The sequence below is a fragment of the Oncorhynchus masou genome, unplaced genomic scaffold (assembly GCF_036934945.1).
Source record: "Oncorhynchus masou masou isolate Uvic2021 unplaced genomic scaffold, UVic_Omas_1.1 unplaced_scaffold_876, whole genome shotgun sequence".
Lineage (NCBI taxonomy): Eukaryota > Metazoa > Chordata > Actinopteri > Salmoniformes > Salmonidae > Oncorhynchus > Oncorhynchus masou.
The window spans coordinates 161,356-179,615 of NW_027015222.1; positions in this window are offsets into that span (position 1 = coordinate 161,356).

Sequence of the window (18,260 nt, forward strand, 5' to 3'; positions counted from 1 at the left end):
CTCTCCATCTCTCTTCTAAGAAGAGGACAGACAGAGAAAGAAGAGAGAGAGGAACAGACCTCAGATATGGATTACTACGATTGAATTAAAAACATTAGCTCGGGCGAACAAATGAATCCTGATGATGAGGGTACTGGGGAAAATTGAGAAAATGCGTTTGGCTGCGAGGGCCTTGAAAGCACCGGCTAATGGAATGGTGGAAGAGAGAGATGGAGGGAGGGAGGGTGAGAGGGAAGGAGAGACAGGGTGGGAGGGAGCTAGACTGATGAACATAGAGAGCGATTGAGTAGCTAGAAGAGAGAGAGAGAGAGAAAAAGACAGAGAGAAATTAATGGAGAGGGGCCAGCAGGCTTCAAATGATCCATCATTACAGACCAGCTCCATAACTATTACCCCTCTGGCCTGGGAGTGTGGGCTGGGCTGGGCAGACGCGGATCGTATCCAGAGAGAGAGGAAGGCAGCCGGACAAAAACACAGTGGATAACAGCTGCAGTTTGGCCCCCCCTGAGCAGGAGAAATTATGGTAGCCATCACATCCCGACAGTGCCAACTTATGCCATAACCCTGTTCCATCATGACCAGGTCATCATGACATTGTGGCTAACCTCTATGTATATTTATTCATGCAAAGTGAACGCAGAAATGCACCACCTATGATCTTATGACAGCAGATGTGGACATTAGAGATAGAATCTAGGGGCCTTCGTCGCCAGCTATGCCCAAAAAAGTGACCTGGCACTTGTGGCGAAGTTGTGGATTCTCTGGCATTGAGACAGTGTGATATGCTGCCCAACTTCACTGTGTGAGATTGGTAGTGACCCCATTGAAATGCAGGCAAGGTGGGCATGGGCAGACAGGTGGGCAGCCACCCAACCTGAACCCAGCCACCCAGCCTGTCCCATTTTTAGAGCAGAGCAGAGCAAGCACCACCACCACCACCCCACGCCCAGCCAGTCACGCACCGCCTGGCTCGGTCACCCAAGCGTAACCGACAGCAACAGAAGGAAACAGAAGCCGATGCTAATAGGACACAAACACATCGCTGCATTAATGCACTTCCCCTAATGCTTATCTATGATTATAATGACTTATTATAATTGCTCTATTTATCTGGATAATGCATTGTGGGGAATGCGCCGGGAGCAATCTGGGCTAGTCAGCTGATTGTGAATAGGAAGCACAGGGTAGAATCAAGGTTGCGGTGGCACAGGGGCCTGGGCGAGTGGGCACTCTCCATTTTGGCTTTGTTTTCCATCTGTGTGTGTGTGTTTCCACTCTTTAATTCTATGAATCAGGATAGGGGTGGTGGATCAATTGAACTATACCCTTGAACCGCTACATTGGATAGAGGCATCTGACATCAATTGACACATGTTTGAAATGTGTGCTTGGCTTTTAGTCGGAGACAAATTATTAAGTAAATGTTATCTAGGAATTCCAGAGGAGTCGCTGGTTCCCTGACCAAAACAATGACACAGTAGATGGGGAGAGGATGGGACGGTATCTAGTGTTGGGAATCTGGGTGTGGAACATTGTGCTATATTATGGATCACTCTCTGGGTGTCTACATTATGGATCACTCTCTGGGTGTCTACATTATGGATCACTCTCTGGGTGTCTACATTATGGATCACTCTCTGGGTGTCTACATTATGGATCACTCTCTGGGTGTCTACATTATGGATCACTCTCTGGGTGTCTACATTATGGATCACTCTCTGGGTGTCTACATTATGGATCACTCTCTGGGTGTAGACATTATGGATCACTCTCTAGGTGTCTACATTATGGATCACTCTCTGGGTGTCTACATTATTGATCACTCTCTGGGTGTCTACATTATGGATCACTCTGTGGGTGTAGACATTATGGAACACTCTCTAGGTGTCTACATTATGGATCACTCTCTGGGTGTAGACATTATGGATCACCCTCTGGGTGTCTACATTATGGATCACTCTCTGTGTGTAGACATTATGGATCACTCTCTGGGTGTCTACATTATGGATCACTCTCTGGGTGTCTACATTATGGATCACTCTCTGGGTGTAGACATTATGGATCACTCTGTGGGTGTCTACATTATGGATCACTCTCTGGGTGTCTACATTATGGATCACTCTCTGTGTGTAGACATTATGGATCACCCTCTGGGTGTAGACATTATGGATCACTCTCTGGGTGTATACATTATGGATCACCCTCTGGGTGTAGACATTATGGATCACTCTCTGGGTGTATACATTATGGATCACTCTCTGGGTGTGGACATTATGGACCACTCTCTGGGTGTCTATATTATGGATCCCTCTCTGGGTGTAGACATTATGGATCACTATCTGGGTGTCTACATTATGGATCACTCTCTGGGTGTCTACATTATGGATCACTCTCTGGGTGTCTACATGATGTATCACTCTCTGGGTGTCTACATTATGGATCACTCTCTGGGTGTCTACATGATGTATCACTCTCTGGGTGTCTACATTATGGACCACTCTCTGGGTGTCTATATTATGGATCACTCTCTGGGTGTAGACATTATGGATCACTCTCTGTGTGTCTACATTATGGATCACTCTCTGGGTGTCTACATTATGGATAACTCTCTGGGTGTCTACATTATGGATCACTCTCTGGGTGTCTACATTATGGATCACTCTCTGGGTGTCTACATTATGGATCTCTGGGTGTCTACATGGATATGGATCACTCTCTGGGTGTCTACATTATGGATCACTCTCTGGGTGTCTACATTATGGATCACATTATGGATCACTGGGTGATATTATGAATCTATCACTCTCTGGGTGTCTACATGATGTATCACTCTCTGGGTGTCTACATTATGGATCACTCTCTGGGTGTCTACATTATGGATCACTCTCTGGGTGTAGACAAGCAAGGCCCTTCACAATAGAGACTGGAGGAAGAGAGCTTGTTAATGTCGGGGATCATTTACTCTAGCCTGACCATGTATTCCCCTGAGCCCCCAGCCATGACTAACGGCACACAGATCTGATTCCACAGTGATTCGCCATCCTTACAGAGAAAGAGATGGAAAGATAGATAGATAGAAAGAGGAAAGATGAAAAGGAGAGAAAGAGTGAGGTGGGAAATCACCTAGCATCTGGCACATGCTGTCAGTCCAGATTTCCCAAGCCATTAGGGCGAGGCGTGTGTGTCTGTGCGTTTGTGCATGCGTGTGTGTGTACGTGTGCATGTTTGCATTTGTGTGTGTGAGGAGGGGACACTTAAAGAGATTATCTACTAATTCAGACTGTGAACAAAATCATTATACCTCTACTGTATATAAGAGTGAGAACTCTACTATAAGACAGGTTCATTCAAATGTAGTTCGAGACAGAGATAGACACCCGGCGAAATCTGTGAAGGTAGGAGAGACAGCAGAGACAAATGGGGTGTGAGGGGAGAGAGAGAGAGAGAGAGAGAGAGAGAGAGAGAGAGAGAGAGACACCCGGCAAAATCTGTGAAGGTAGGAGAGACAGCAGAGACAAATGGGGTGTGAGGAGGAGAGAGAGAGAGAGAGAGAGAGAGAGAGAGAGAGAGACCAGCAAAATCTGTGAAGAGTAGGAGAGACAGCAGAGACAATCTGAGAAGGTAGGAGAGACAGCAGAGACAAAGAGGAGTGAGAGGGAGAGAGAGAGAGAGAGACACCCGGCAAACTCTGTGAAGGTAGGAGAGACGGCATAGACAAATAGGGTGCGAGAGGGAGTGAGGGGGGTAGAGAGGGAGTGAGGGAGAGTGAGGGAGAGTGAGGGAGAGTGAGGGGAGAGAGAGAGAGAGAAGGTAAAGGAATGGTGGGCAGCCAACAGAGAGTAGGGACAGTAAACAGATCTATATTTCTACTTTATTGCGCTCTCTCTCCTCGCCGCATGCACTATCATTACCAGTTGTCGCGGCAACTGAGATACAGCAATCAAAGAACCACCAGGAGAGGCAGCAAGATGAAAGGAGGGACAAAATGGAGGGAGAGAGAAAGGGAAGGACATAAAAAAGGAGGGACGGTGGTTAGGAGGGTAATGAACCTAGTGTAAAAATACATCTCTCAGATATAGGACAGACGCTATGGATTTTACATGTTATTCAGTACCCGTGGTTCCATGTAGTCAATGTGTTTGTATTGGCTAATAGCAGTAAGGCCCAAAATTATTTTTATCATTTTTCTTTTCTTTTTCACAGAGGTGGCAACCCACAGGTCCCAGAGTGGTGGGGGAGAAATTGTTTCCTTGGGCCCAGAGTTTTTCCTGATCTGGTAAACTCTGGGTATGACATAGTAATAAATCAGCTGTAAAAAAAATGTTTTATATTGGCTATGATGGGACCAGATTTTTTTAAATCCGCTCATATGTTGTTTTTTTTAAACTCCTGGAAAAACTCCTGACCCTAGGTAGGATGATAACATAAAAATCATGGAAAAACTCCTGACCCTAGGTAGGATGATAACATAAAAATCATGGAAAACAAATCATGAGTCGAATCCCTCTGTGGAAAGGGTTCTACATGGAACCCAAAAGGGTTCTACCTAGAACCAAAAGGGTTCTACCTGGAACTTAAAGGGGTTCTTTCCAGGGTCCTCCTATGGGGACAGATACTTGTTTTCTAAGAGTGTAGCTACACCACAGTAAGCGTGGGAGGGAGGGAGGGAGTGCTAGCCCACCAGAAGAAGGGGGCTGGCTGTGTCTGAGTGAGGTGTTTGTCTGTGCTGCCCCAGTGCACATCAATCTGTTTAATTTTAGCTACAGATTGTCGCTGTCTCTTTATGCATGGCCAGCATGAGGCCTACATCCGTCACGAGGCAGCACATTAACAAGGAGACGGGCTGTTAGGAGGAACAGATGGCCACCTGGCCGAAGTGTCGTAGAGCAGGCCGCCCGCCCGGCAGGGGTTTCAGTGCCAGTTCCTAGAACCCAGGGCCTGGTTGGCCGAGAGGAAGTCTGACCCTGGTCCATTAGAACTAGTCAGGCATCCTGGAGGGCCACTGGTGGAGGAGGGGTGGGGGTTTGGGCCGAGGATGGATATGGATGGGCACATAGAGATAGGGTGACCACATGTCCCGGATTGCAATTTAGCAAGAAATTCAAACACCACTAATTTTAGAAAAAAAAAATGGATTTGTTTCAGTCAGTCATTCTGACCTGTCTTTTGCAGTAACATTGCGCTTATGAAAATATATAAATCATCAGGGTGTGGCATAAGCCTACTGGTGATGCTCAACACTTCTCCAATCGTTGTTGAGATGCGATATTCTGCGCTGTGCCGAAACGAACTCTGAACAAACTATATTCATTTGGGGACAGGTCAAAATGCATGAAACATTTATGGCAATTTAGCTAGCTAGCTTGGTGTTGCTAGATCATTTGTCCTGGGATATAAACATTGGGTTGTTATTTTACCTGAAATGCACAAGGTCCTCTACTCTGACAATGAATCCACAGATTAAAGGGTAAACTGAGTTGTGTCTAGTAATCTCTCCTCCTTCGGGCTTCTTCTTCTTCTTTGGACTTAATATGGTTGCTGACAACCAACTTTAAGGTGCATTACCACCACCAACTGGACTGGAGTGTGGACCTCAGTTCCACTTTCAATCACCCATGTGGGTATATGCTTCTAAAAACCAATGAGGAGATGGAGAGGCGGGACTTGCAGCGCGTCAAGCATCACAAATAGAACCAAGTTCTATTTTAGCAGCTGGCTACTCAGACGCGAGCGAGCAGTGTGGATGCAATGATTGAATAACATGTATGTGTCATTTATTTAAATGTATGTCATTAAAATGTATTTTGCAACACTTGTGCACGCGACGCGAGCGGTGTGGTCAGCATGTTAGGCCTAACTATTTACCAAAAGATTCTTATGAAGCCCTACAAAAATTGCTGAAGTAAATTATCGTATTAGGCTGTAAGATACACATTAATTTGGTCAAACTTGTGAGGCTCTCCATGCTCAGGTGTGACCTCAGCATGGATATGGAGATGTTGGCTCCCTGACTGGAGGAGGGGGATGTAGGTGTTGGTGTTGGTGCTGGTGGAGGTGTTGGTGGAGGAGGGTGACTGGAGGAGAGTGACTGGAGTGACTGGAGGAGTGACTGGAGGAGAGTGACTGGAGGAGGGTGACTGGAGGTAGGTGTTGGTGGAGGAGGGTGACTGGAGGAGGGTGACTGGAGGAGGGTGACTGGAGGAGGGTGGAGGTAGGTGTTGGTGGAGGAGGGTGACTGGAGGAGGGTGGAGGTAGGTGTTGGTGGAGGAGGGTGACTGGAGGAGGGTGGAGGTAGGTGTTGGTGGAGGAGGGTGACTGGAGGAGGGTGGAGGTAGGTGTTGGTGGAGGTAGGTGTTGGTGGAGGAGGGTGACTGGAGGAGGTGACTGGAGGAGGTGACTGGAGGAGGGTGGAGGTAGGTGTTGGTGGAGGAGGGTGACTGGAGGAGGGTGGAGGTAGGTGTTGGTGGAGGAGGGTGACTGGAGGAGGGTGGAGGTAGGTGTTGGTGGAGGAGGGTGACTGGAGGAGGGTGGAGGTAGGGGTTGGTGGAGGAGGGTGACTGGAGGAGGGTGGAGGTAGGTGTTGGTGGAGGAGGGTGACTGGAGGAGGGTGGAGGTAGGTGTTGGTGGAGGAGGGTGACTGGAGGAGGGTGTTCTGTAGTTCAGGTTTCAGGATGACTCATTCTATCCTGGTTCTGCACTAAATGCAAACGGCCTGGCCGTTGATACAGTATTTAACATTTATAATTCAAAATGATACACAAATAATCCGACACCCGTCTGTGCTGATCGTTGTAATAATCTGTCTGTGCTGATTGTTGCAGTAATCTGTCTGTGCTGATTGTTGTAATCATTGTAGTAATCTGTCTGTGCTGATCATTGTAGTAATCTGTCTGTGCTGATCATTGTAGTAATCTGTCTGTGCTGATTGTTGTTGTAATCTGTCTGTGCTGATCATTGTAGTAATCTGTCTGTGCTGATCATTGTAGTAATCTGTCTGTGCTGATCGCTGTAGTTATCTGTCTGTGCTGATTGTTGTTGTAATCTGTCTGTGCTGATCGTTGTTGTAATCTGTCTGTGCTGATCGCTGTAGTAATCTGTCTGTGCTGATCGTTGTTGTAATCTGTCTGTGCTGATCGTTGTTGTAATCTGTCTGTGCTGATCATTGTTGTAATCTGTCTGTGCTGATCATTGTAGTAATCTGTCTGTGCTGATCATTGTAGTAATCTGTCTGTGCTGATCGTTGTAGTAATCTGTCTGTGCTGATCATTGTAGTAATCTGTCTGTGCTGATCGTTGTAGTAATCTGTCTGTGCTGATCATTGTTGTAATCTGTCTGTGCTGATCATTGTAGTAATCTGTCTGTGCTGATCATTGTAGTAATTTGTCTTTGCTGATCATTGTAGTAATTTGTCTGTGCTGATCATTGTAGTAATCTGTCTGTGCTGATCATTGTAGTAATCTGTCTGTGCTGATCGCTGTAGTAATTTGTCTGTGCTGATCGTTGTAGTAATCTGTCTGTGCTGATCATTGTAGTAATCTGTCTGTGCTGATCGTTGTTGTAATCTGTCTGTGCTGATAATTGTAGTAATCTGTCTGTGCTGATCGTTGTTGTAATCTGTCTGTGCTGATCGTTGTTGTAATCTGTCTGTGCTGATCGCTGTAGTAATCTGTCTGTGCTGTAATCTGTCTGTGCTGAGTAAATCTGTAGTAATCTGTCTGTGCTGATCGCTGTAGTAATCTGTCTGTGCTGATCTGTGTTGTTGTAATCTGTCTGTGCTGATCGTTGTTGTAATCTGTCTGTGCTGATCGCTGTAGTAATCTGTCTGTCTGTGCTGATCGTTGTTGTAATCTGTCTGTGCTGATCGTTGTTGTAATCTGTCTGTGCTGATCGCTGTTGTAATCTGTCTGTGCTGATCGTTGTTGTAATCTGTCTGTGCTGATCGTTGTAGTAATCTGTCTGTGCTGATCGCTGTAGTAATCTGTCTGTGCTGATCGTTGTAGTAATCTGTCTGTGCTGATCGCTGTAGTAATCTGTCTGTGCTGATCGTTGTAGTAATCTGTCTGTGCTGATCGTTGTAGTAATCTGTCTGTGCTGATCGTTGTTGTAATCTGTCTGTGCTGATGCTGTGTAATCTGTGCTGATGTAGTAATTGTCTGTGCTGATCGCTGTAGTAATCTGTCTGTGCTGATCGCTGTAGTAATCTGTCTGTGCTGATCGCTGTAGTAATCTGTCTGTGCTGATCGCTGTAGTAATCTGTCTGTGCTGATCGCTGTAGTAATCTGTCTGTGCTGATCGTTGTTGTAATCTGTCTGTGCTGATCGTTGTTGTAATCTGTCTGTGCTGATCTGTAATCTGTCTGTGCTGATAGTAATCTGTCTGTGCTGATCGCTGTAGTAATCTGTCTGTGCTGATCGCTGTAGTAATCTGTCTGTGCTGATCGCTGTAGTAATCTGTCTGTGCTGATCGTTGTAGTAATCTGTCTGTGCTGATCGTTGTAGTAATCTGTCTGTGCTGATCGCTGTAGTAATCGGTCTGTGCTGATCGCTGTTGTAATCTGTCTGTGCTGATCGTTGTAGTAATCTGGCTGTGCTGATCGTTGTAGTAATCTGTCTGTGCTGATCGTTGTTGTAATCTGTCTGTGCTGATCGCTGTAGTAATCTGTCTGTGCTGATCGCTGTAGTAATCTGTCTGTGCTGATCGTTGTAGTAATCTGTCTGTGCTGATCGCTGTAGTAATCTGTCTGTGCTGATCGCTGTAGTAATCTGTCTGTGCTGATCGCTGTAGTAATCTGTCTGTGCTGATCGTCTGTGTGAGTAATCTGTCTGTGCTGATCGTTGTTGTAATCTGTCTGTGCTGATCGTCTGTGCTGAGTAATCTGTCTGTGCTGATCGTTGTAGTAATCTGTCTGTGCTGATCGTTGTAGTAATCTGTCTGTGCTGATCGTTGTAGTAATCTGTCTGTGCTGATCGCTGTAGTAATCTGTCTGTGCTGATCGCTGTAGTAATCTGTCTGTGCTGATCGCTGTAGTAATCTGTCTGTGCTGATGCTGATCTGTCTGTGCTGATCGCTGTAGTAATCTGTCTGTGCTGATCGCTGTAGTAATCTGTCTGTGCTGATCGTTGTAGTAATCTGTCTGTGCTGATCGCTGTAGTAATCTGTCTGTGCTGATCGCTGTAGTAATCTGTCTGTGCTGATCGTTGTTGTAATCGGTCTGTGCTGATCGTTGTAGTAATCTGTCTGTGCTGATCGCTGTAGTAATCTGTCTGTGCTGATCGCTGTAGTAATCTGTCTGTGCTGATCGTTGTAGTAATCTGTCTGTGCTGATCGCTGTAGTAATCTGTCTGTGCTGATCGCTGTTGTAATCTGTCTGTGCTGATCGTTGTAGTGGCATACTACTCATATGCACTCTTATACAGATGCCTCATCATCCTGCATGCTCCTGATAGCAACTCGGCGGCCATGTTGGATGAATGTCATGGAGGGGCATGGGGAGTGACATACTGTATGATGCAGGCTCTGTTGGCTCAGTGTGCGTGTGGTTGCCTGGTGTGGGGATGTTCTCTGGCCATGAGACGGCTCTTTGTGCGGCCAAGCCACTTGCTTCTGTGTGGAATTTGACATCCCCGAGCACAAAGGAACAAGTGCACAGTGTGTATGTAGGAGGGACCAGGGCCAGAGGAAACGGGGGGGATGAGAGGGAAACGGGGGGATGGAGGGAGGAGGGGGAGGCGCCTTGGAGGAGGAGGCTGGAAAGCGATGAGCGCCATCTGCTGTTTGGTCACCCTCTGTGACGTCAGGGACCCACATGCCCTTTCTCCTTGGTGTCATTGGCCAACGGTATGAGGTCACTGGAAACTAATGCACCAGATGTTAATCTGTTTTTCAAGGAGTCAAATCAGTGAATGATCAACAGAATAGTTTTGTCCATTAAAATGACCTCATTATCTCCAGACATGTCCTCCATAACAATCCGATAACAGCACTGTGATAAGTGACTGACAGCATTTAAAAACAGGTCATGATCTGAACAAATCATATGCTGTATATCATTTTGTTTATTGACTCCCTGACACTTTAATGTTTACCAAACATTAATTTCTCATTGATTAACGAGCATATATGAAAGCAGGAGAATGAGGAAGAGAGAATTGACATGTATGAGATAACAGATGTATCTTGTGGGTCCACAGACTCATGCTGAGACACTGATGGATTCTGTTTACAGTGGGTCTTTAGTAAGCTCTTCCCATCAATAGAAATGGCATTAGTTCTCTCAGCAGTTAATAGCCAATCGATGCCCAGAGAAGATTATGGGAGTCCTGCTGGATAAGAGCACTGTGTGATGATTGGTATCACAATGATAAGACAGGACTTGTAGCGAAGTGTCTCGTGTGTGTGTGTGTGTGTGTGTGTGTGTGTGTGTGTGTGTGTGTGTGTGTGTGTGTGTGTGTGTGTGTGTGTGTGTGTGTGTGTGTGTGTGTGTGTGCGTGCGTGCGTGCGTGCGTGCGTGCGTGCGTGTGTGTGTGTGTCACCACCAGGCACCAGCAGCATTGAACTAGGTCCCCTGCGGATGTGGGTTGCACTGTCAGGCCGAGTCAGAAATCACAGACACAGCTTGATTCTCTGTCACCTTCCCTGGAGAGACCCACACACACACACACACACACACACACGGCCCGCTGCCTCATCACCCCAGGAGACAGTGCAGAAGTTGGGGCTGAATGGCTAGGCAGTTGGGTGGCTAGGCACCACATCAACCCTCCAATCTGCTCTTTAAGTTCACCGAGAGCCTGAAGCGTTGTTAGGCCTGGGTACAGATGGGGTTTTTCTCCATCCAATTTTCCAGCCGGAACACACATGAGCTGGTTCTCACTCTAAGAGCTGTTTGAGAGTGCCCTGGGTGAAACCCTGGCAAAGCCAAGCCGTCACGAGGAGGATGGAGGGCAGAGAGGAGGTCACAGATAGGCCATGACTGTCTCAGTGTCACGCCAACCTGACTTCAAATCAGATTGGATCTTTAGGAAGCTGGCACTAGCTATAACAGAGAAGTGCTGGATGGTGGATGGTAGATACAGTCTCCATCACAGTGAAGGGCTGGATGGTGGATGGTAGATACAGTCTCTATCACAGTGAAGGGCTGGATGGTGGATGGTAGATACAGTCTCCATCACAGTGAAGGGCTGGATGGTGGATGGTAGATACAGTCTCTATGACAGTGAAGGGCTGGATGGTGGATGGTAGATACAGTCTCCATCACAGTGAAGGGCTGGATGGTGGATGGTAGATACAGTCTCCATCACAGTGAAGGGCTGGATGGTGGATGGTAGATACAGTCTCCATCACAGTGAAGGGCTGGATGGTGGATGGTAGATACAGTCTCTATCACAGTGAAGGGCTGGATGGTGGATGGTAGATACAGTCTCTATCACAGTGAAATGGTGGATGGTAGATACAGTCTCTATCACAGTGAAGGGCTGGTGGATGGTAGATACAGTCTCCATCACAGTGAAGGGCTGGATGGTGGATGGTAGATACAGTCTCTATCACAGTGAAGGGCTGGATGGTGGATGGTAGATACAGTCTCTATCACAGTGAAGGGCTGTGATGGATGGTGGATGGTAGATACAGTCTCTATCACAGTGAAGGGCTGGATGGTGGATGGTAGATACAGTCTCTATCACAGTGAAGGGCTGGATGGTGGATGGTAGATACAGTCTCTATCACAGTGAAGGGCTGGATGGTATGGTAGATACAGTCTCCATCACAGTGAAGGGATGGATGGTGGATGGTAGATACAGTCTCCATCACAGTGAAGGGCTGGATGGTGGATGGTAGATACAGTCTCCATCACAGTGAAGGGCTGGATGGTGGATGGTAGATACAGTCTCATCACAGTGAAGGGCTGGATGGTGGATGGTAGATACAGTCTCCATCACAGTGAAGGGCTGGGTGGTGGATGGTACAGTAGATACAGTCTCCATCACAGTGAAGGGCTGGATGGTGGATGGTAGATACAGTCTCTATCACAGTGAAGGGCTGGATGGTGGATGGTAGATACAGTCTCTATCACAGTGAAGGGCTGGATGGTGGATGGTAGATACAGTCTCTATCACAGTGAAGGGCTGGATGGTGGATGGTAGATACAGTCTCTATCACAGTGAAGGGCTGGATGGTGGATGGTAGATACAGTCTCCATCACAGTGAAGGGCTGGATGGTGGATGGTAGATACAGTCTCTATCACAGTGAAGGGCTGGATGGTGGATGGTAGATACAGTCTCCATCACAGTGAAGGGCTGGATGGTGGATGGTAGATACAGTCTCTATCACAGTGAAGGGCTGGATGGTGGATGGTAGATACAGTCTCTATCACAGTGAAGGGCTGGATGGTGGATGGTAGATACAGTCTCTATCACAGTGAAGGGCTGGATGGTGGATGGTAGATACAGTCTCCATCACAGTGAAGGGCTGGATGGTGGACGGTGATACAGTCTCTATCACAGTGAAGGGCTGGATGGTGGATGGTAGATACAGTCTCTATCACAGTGAAGGGCTGGATGGTGGATGGTAGATACAGTCTCCATCACAGTGAAGGGCTGGATGGTGGATGGTAGATCACAGTGAAGGGCAGTCTCTATCACATCACAGTGAAGGGCTGGATGGTGGATGGTAGATACAGTCTCTATCACAGTGAAGGGCTGGATGGTGGATGGTAGATACAGTCTCTATCACAGTGAAGGGCTGGATGGTGGATGGTAGATACAGTCTCCATCACAGTGAAGGGCTGGATGGATGGTGGAGACAGTCTCTATCACAGTGAAGGGCTGGATGGTGGATGGTAGATACAGTCTCCATCACAGTGAAGGGCTGGATGGTGGATGGTAGATACAGTCTCCATCACAGTGAAGGGCTGGATGGTGGATGGTAGATACAGTCTCCATCACAGTGAAGGGTGGATGGTGGACGGTAGATACAGTCTCTGTAGTGTACACTCTGAAATGCCTCCAAGTGAGTGTCTTCCTACTAGTGAACAGGGTGAGAAACACATTACACGACATGTAATGCAGCGTGGAGAAGAATGAGAAGCCAACTAACCTCTTTCATCGTCTTTCTCTTTCTCTCTCTCTCTCTCTCTCTCTCTCTCTCTCTCTCTCTCTTTCTCTCTCTCTCTACCTCTGTCTGTCTCTCTCTTTCTCTCTTTCTCTCTTTCTCTCTCTCTACCTCTGTCTGTCTCTCTCTCCATCTAGGGCCACTAGAGCAGCTAAACAACACGTTTTGCGTTATCTCTCTAATGACCGTGAATGTGGCCAGGAGCACGCATGGAGCACAGCTAGGCCTATGTGAGATAATGTAGTGTTGTGTCTTGAAAACACAAATGATCTCAGCTGGAATTGCACCATTATTTCAATCAAAGAACTCAATTGTCACTGATAGGAGATTTTCTGCTCCGCTGTTTCAGCTTTGATTCAAAGGGGCAAGATTCTATCAGATCCGCACTAGCCGACTCCCACAAAGCATTTGTTTCAGCGGTGTCGGAGGTGGAACTGCGCTAGAGCTGTCAAATCCACAAGTGGCTCCCGGATTATGTCTAAAGCGGACACTGTCATTGGCTGCACAGAGTCGCATCAACACGAGAAGCGCCAATTGAGTCATTTTGACTTAATATGAATTTAAAATTGAGATTCTGTATCTATGCCACGCCTGCCTCCATACTTGACTTTTCCTAAATATATCTATTAAACACAGCTATGTTATTAGAATTTCGATATCACAAACATAATCATTTTCTTCCAGGGAGTGACAGTGTTTTTTTCTCCAAATCCTTTTCCCAGTCACATGCAGGTAAGACTGTTTCAAAAAATCATTGTTCCACACATGAGAAATGAGTCAATAGTTAGCTTACAGAAAGATAAACTAATGAAAATGCTATGGTGTTCTTTGAAATAACTATGTTTTCATGTTATCCAAGACCTTCATAAACACAATGTAATGTAAATGTAAATTTTCCCAATAGCATATATGAAATATATTTATTAGACTGTTATAATGTTGGAGTCTAAATGGCGGCTTTCCTAAACAACCTTGTTTACAAGTCCGAGCACTAGCATCTGAGCAACATACAAATTATCGTAAAATAGACACAAATTACTCATTTCACATTTGTTACAGGCACACAAAAAATGTAAATGTCTTGTATCTAGTTCATGATTTTCTTCATAATAATTCCAATTTGTTGTGGCTAATGTTAGCTAGTTTAGCTAGGTGGTGTTAGCTAGGCTAGGCGTTAAGGTTAAGGTTAGTGTAAGGGTTAGCTAACATGCTAGCTAAGTAGATAAAAAGTAGCAAGTAGTTACAAAATTAGCTAAAATTATAAAGTTGTCCATCACCTTCGTGTTATTCGCCCACCCATCCTCCTTGAGCAACCTCCTGCCTATCGTTTCAGTCTTACCTTCATCTGTGATTGAAACGCACTGGATACAAAATAATTTGTTGGACACACTTACTTACATTTTTTTTGTGTCTGTCATTTGTAATTTGTGTCTATTTCATCAGAATTTGTGATAATGGGTAGCTGTGAGATTGGGCTTATAGAAATACTCATTATTTTGTTAATTTGAGTGTCATTATTTCTATATAGCAGACTTGTTCTCGTTCTGAAGTTCTAACGCGAGTGGGATGGGTGTGGCTTCGTGAAAATGACCACACGAGTATCCGCTCACTGATTTGACAGCTCCAACATAGTTACACATCCGACACGGCCAAAAGAAAACAGCTATGCGGGTGTCGGCAAATCGCAGGTTAACCCTTGATCTGACTGAATCTAGACCCGGCTATATTGGAGGCGTTGATAACAATATGGCCGGCACGACTCTCCCAAACTGCTTGACGAGCTTCCGATCACATCGTTGTACATTCATGGACATCATCATTAGACAGTGACACAGAGCCACATCCCTCCGTAAAGTATGTGTCTGCATCAACACCTCGGGTGGATCGTTCAATGCCGGGAAACTGGACAGCATTAAATGCTGGCCTCACGAGGCATCTCCGCCATGTCTTGTCCATTACAGTTACACATCCAGACAGAGTTCAACTGGTCCATATCTACTGACTATACATGGTGTGACTGGTCCATATCTACTGACTATACATGGTGTGACTGGTCCTTATCTACTGACTATACATGGTGTGACTGGTCCTTATCTACTGACTATACATGGTGTGATTGGCCCTTATCTACTGACTATACATGGTGTGACTGGTCCATATCTACTGACTATACATGGTGTGACTGGTCCTTATCTACTGACTATACATGGTGTGATTGGCCCTTATCTACTGACTATACATGGTGTGACTGGTCCATATCTACTGACTATACATGGTGTGACTGGTCCATATCTACTGACTATACATGGTGTGACTGGTCCTCATCTACTGACTATACTTGGTGTGATTGGCCCTTATCTACAGACTATACATGGTGTGACTGGCCCTCATCTACTGACTATACATGGTGTGACTGGTCCTTATCTACTGACTATACATGGTGTGACTGGTCCTCATCTACTGGCTATACATGGTGTGACTGGTCCTCATCTACTGACTATACATGGTGTGACTGGTCCTCATCTACTGACTATACATGGTGTGACTGGTCCTTATCTACTGACTATACATGGTGTGACTGGTCCATATCTACTGACTATACATGGTGTGACTGGTCCATATCTACTGACTATACATGGTGTGACTGGTCCTCATCTACTGACTATACATGGTGTGACTGGTCCTTATCTACTGACTATACATGGTGTGACTGGCCCTCATCTACTGACTATACATGGTGTGACTGGTCCTTATCTACTGACTATACATGGTGTGACTGGTCCTCATCTACTCTATACATGGTGTGACTGGTCCTTATCTACTGACTATACATGGTGTGACTGGTCCTTATCTACTGACTATACATGGTGTGACTGGTCCTTATCTACTGACTATACATGGTGTGACTGGTCCATATCTACTGACTATACATGGTGTGACTGGTCCTCATCTACTGACTATACATGGTGTGACTGGTCCTTATCTACTGACTATACATGGTGTGATGGTGTGACTGGTCCTTATCTACTGACTATACATGTGTGATTGCCCTTATCTACTGACTATGCATGGTGTGATTGGTCCTTATCTACTGACTATACATGGTGTGACTGGTCCTCATCTACTGACTATACATGGTGTGACTGGTCCTTATCTACTGACTATACATGGTGTGACTGGTCCTTATCTACTGACTATACATGGTGTGACTGGTCCTCATCTACTGACTATACATGGTGTGACTGTGCAGATGACACAATGTGACAGAGACACTGCTGACCAGGGGGGTGGGTCAATCTGGGGGGGCAGAGTGGGTCAGGATGGTGCTGGGGAAAGGTCATCGCCATGGAGCAGCTGTCTGCCGCATCATCACTCAGAGACTGTGGGGAAGAGCTGCTGTTTGTGTGTGTGTGTGTTCATGTGTGTGTGTGTGTGTGTGTGTGTGTGTGTGTGTGTGTGTGTGTGTGTGTGTGTGTGTGTGTGTGTGTGTGTGTGTATGTGTGTGTGTGTTTATGTGTGTCTGTTGTTGTGTGTGTGTGTGTCCATGTGTGTCTTAGATTGTGTGTGTGTGTGAGTGTGTGTGTGTGTGTGTGATAACAAATGGAGACTTCACCTTTAGATTATCCAGTATACCTGGTGTGTGTTATTCAAGGCCTGTCCATCCATCACACAGGGGAGGCTGTACCATTTATCAAGGGCAAGGGGAAATAGGGAACATTTCAGGGTGTGAGTGATAGCTGGTTGCTAATAGAGCTACTGAGCTACTCCCTTCAAAGCCAGCGTTAGCATTTAGCATTATAGCAATGAGATTTGGTTAATCCTAGCTTATAGCAAGGTTAGATTGTGCCGCTGATATGGCTAAATGCTATGTGTCAGAGCGGGCCGTCATTCAAGAAAACAAAACGGTCGATAATCAATCAATCATAATGATTGAATGACGTGAGGCATTCGTTCATATATCTGTGTTGTAATATAGATAACCCATATGACCAATAGGAAGATCTACCAGTGCTTTCATTTGACCAATAAGAAGAGAGTATCTACCAGTGCTTTCATTTCACAAAATGGTTTATATGATCAATCTACCAAATAGCAATATGACATAAGTGTTAATAAACAGGCTATTTGGTTATTGGACCAATCCCCCACAGAGGTATTGGACCAATTTGGTCCCACAGAGGTAATGAGGCATTATTTGGTTATTGGACCAATCCCCCACAGAGGTAATGAGGCATTATTGGACCAATGGTAATGTTTGGACCAATCCCAGAGGTAATGAGGCATTATTTGGTTATTGGACCAATCCCCCACAGAGGTAATGAGGCATTATTTGGTTATTGGACCAATCCCCCACATAGGTAATGAGGCATTATTTGGTTATTGGACCAATCCCCCACATAGGTAATGAGGCATTATTTGGTTATTGGACCAATCCCCCACATCCCCCACATAGGTAATGAGGTAATGAGGCATTATTTGGTTATTGGACCAATCCCCCACAGAGGTAATGAGGCATTATTTGGTTATTGGACCAATCCCCCACAGAGGTAATGAGGCATTATTTGGTTATTGGACCAATCCCCCACATAGGTAATGAGGCATTATTTGGTTATTGGACCAATCCCCCACAGAGGTAATGAGGCATTATTTGGTTATTGGACCAATCCCTCTCAGAGGTAATGAGGCCTGAACATGATCAAATTATTCACAATACAACAACAACAAAGGTGGTTTATTTTCTGCTCAACACTAATTAGTCTAATTAACTAGAGTGTTTATCGTAGGGTGACCTTCTCATTAATCCTTCAAAGCAAAATACTGACTACATTTCTTGCTGAATGACTGCTTAATCAATGAGTTATATGAGCCATATTCTAGGAGACTATGTTGGTGCATGGGGATCTCTCCTAAAGATGACTTATTCAACATTGGATGCTATGAGTGAGATTTTAGCTGTGGAACAACTGCCAAGAATAGTTGGATTCGTAGTTCTCTCATTCTTGGCTAAGGACTACAGGTTGTCAGGTTGTTTCTTTGTCTCTCTGTTTCACCATTTTTTTCCACCAACTCTCTTTGTCTACCTGTCGGTCTTCATTCTCGTCTCTTTAATTAAATAGTTATGTCTATTCTATTTTCTTTCGTTCCTCTGTCT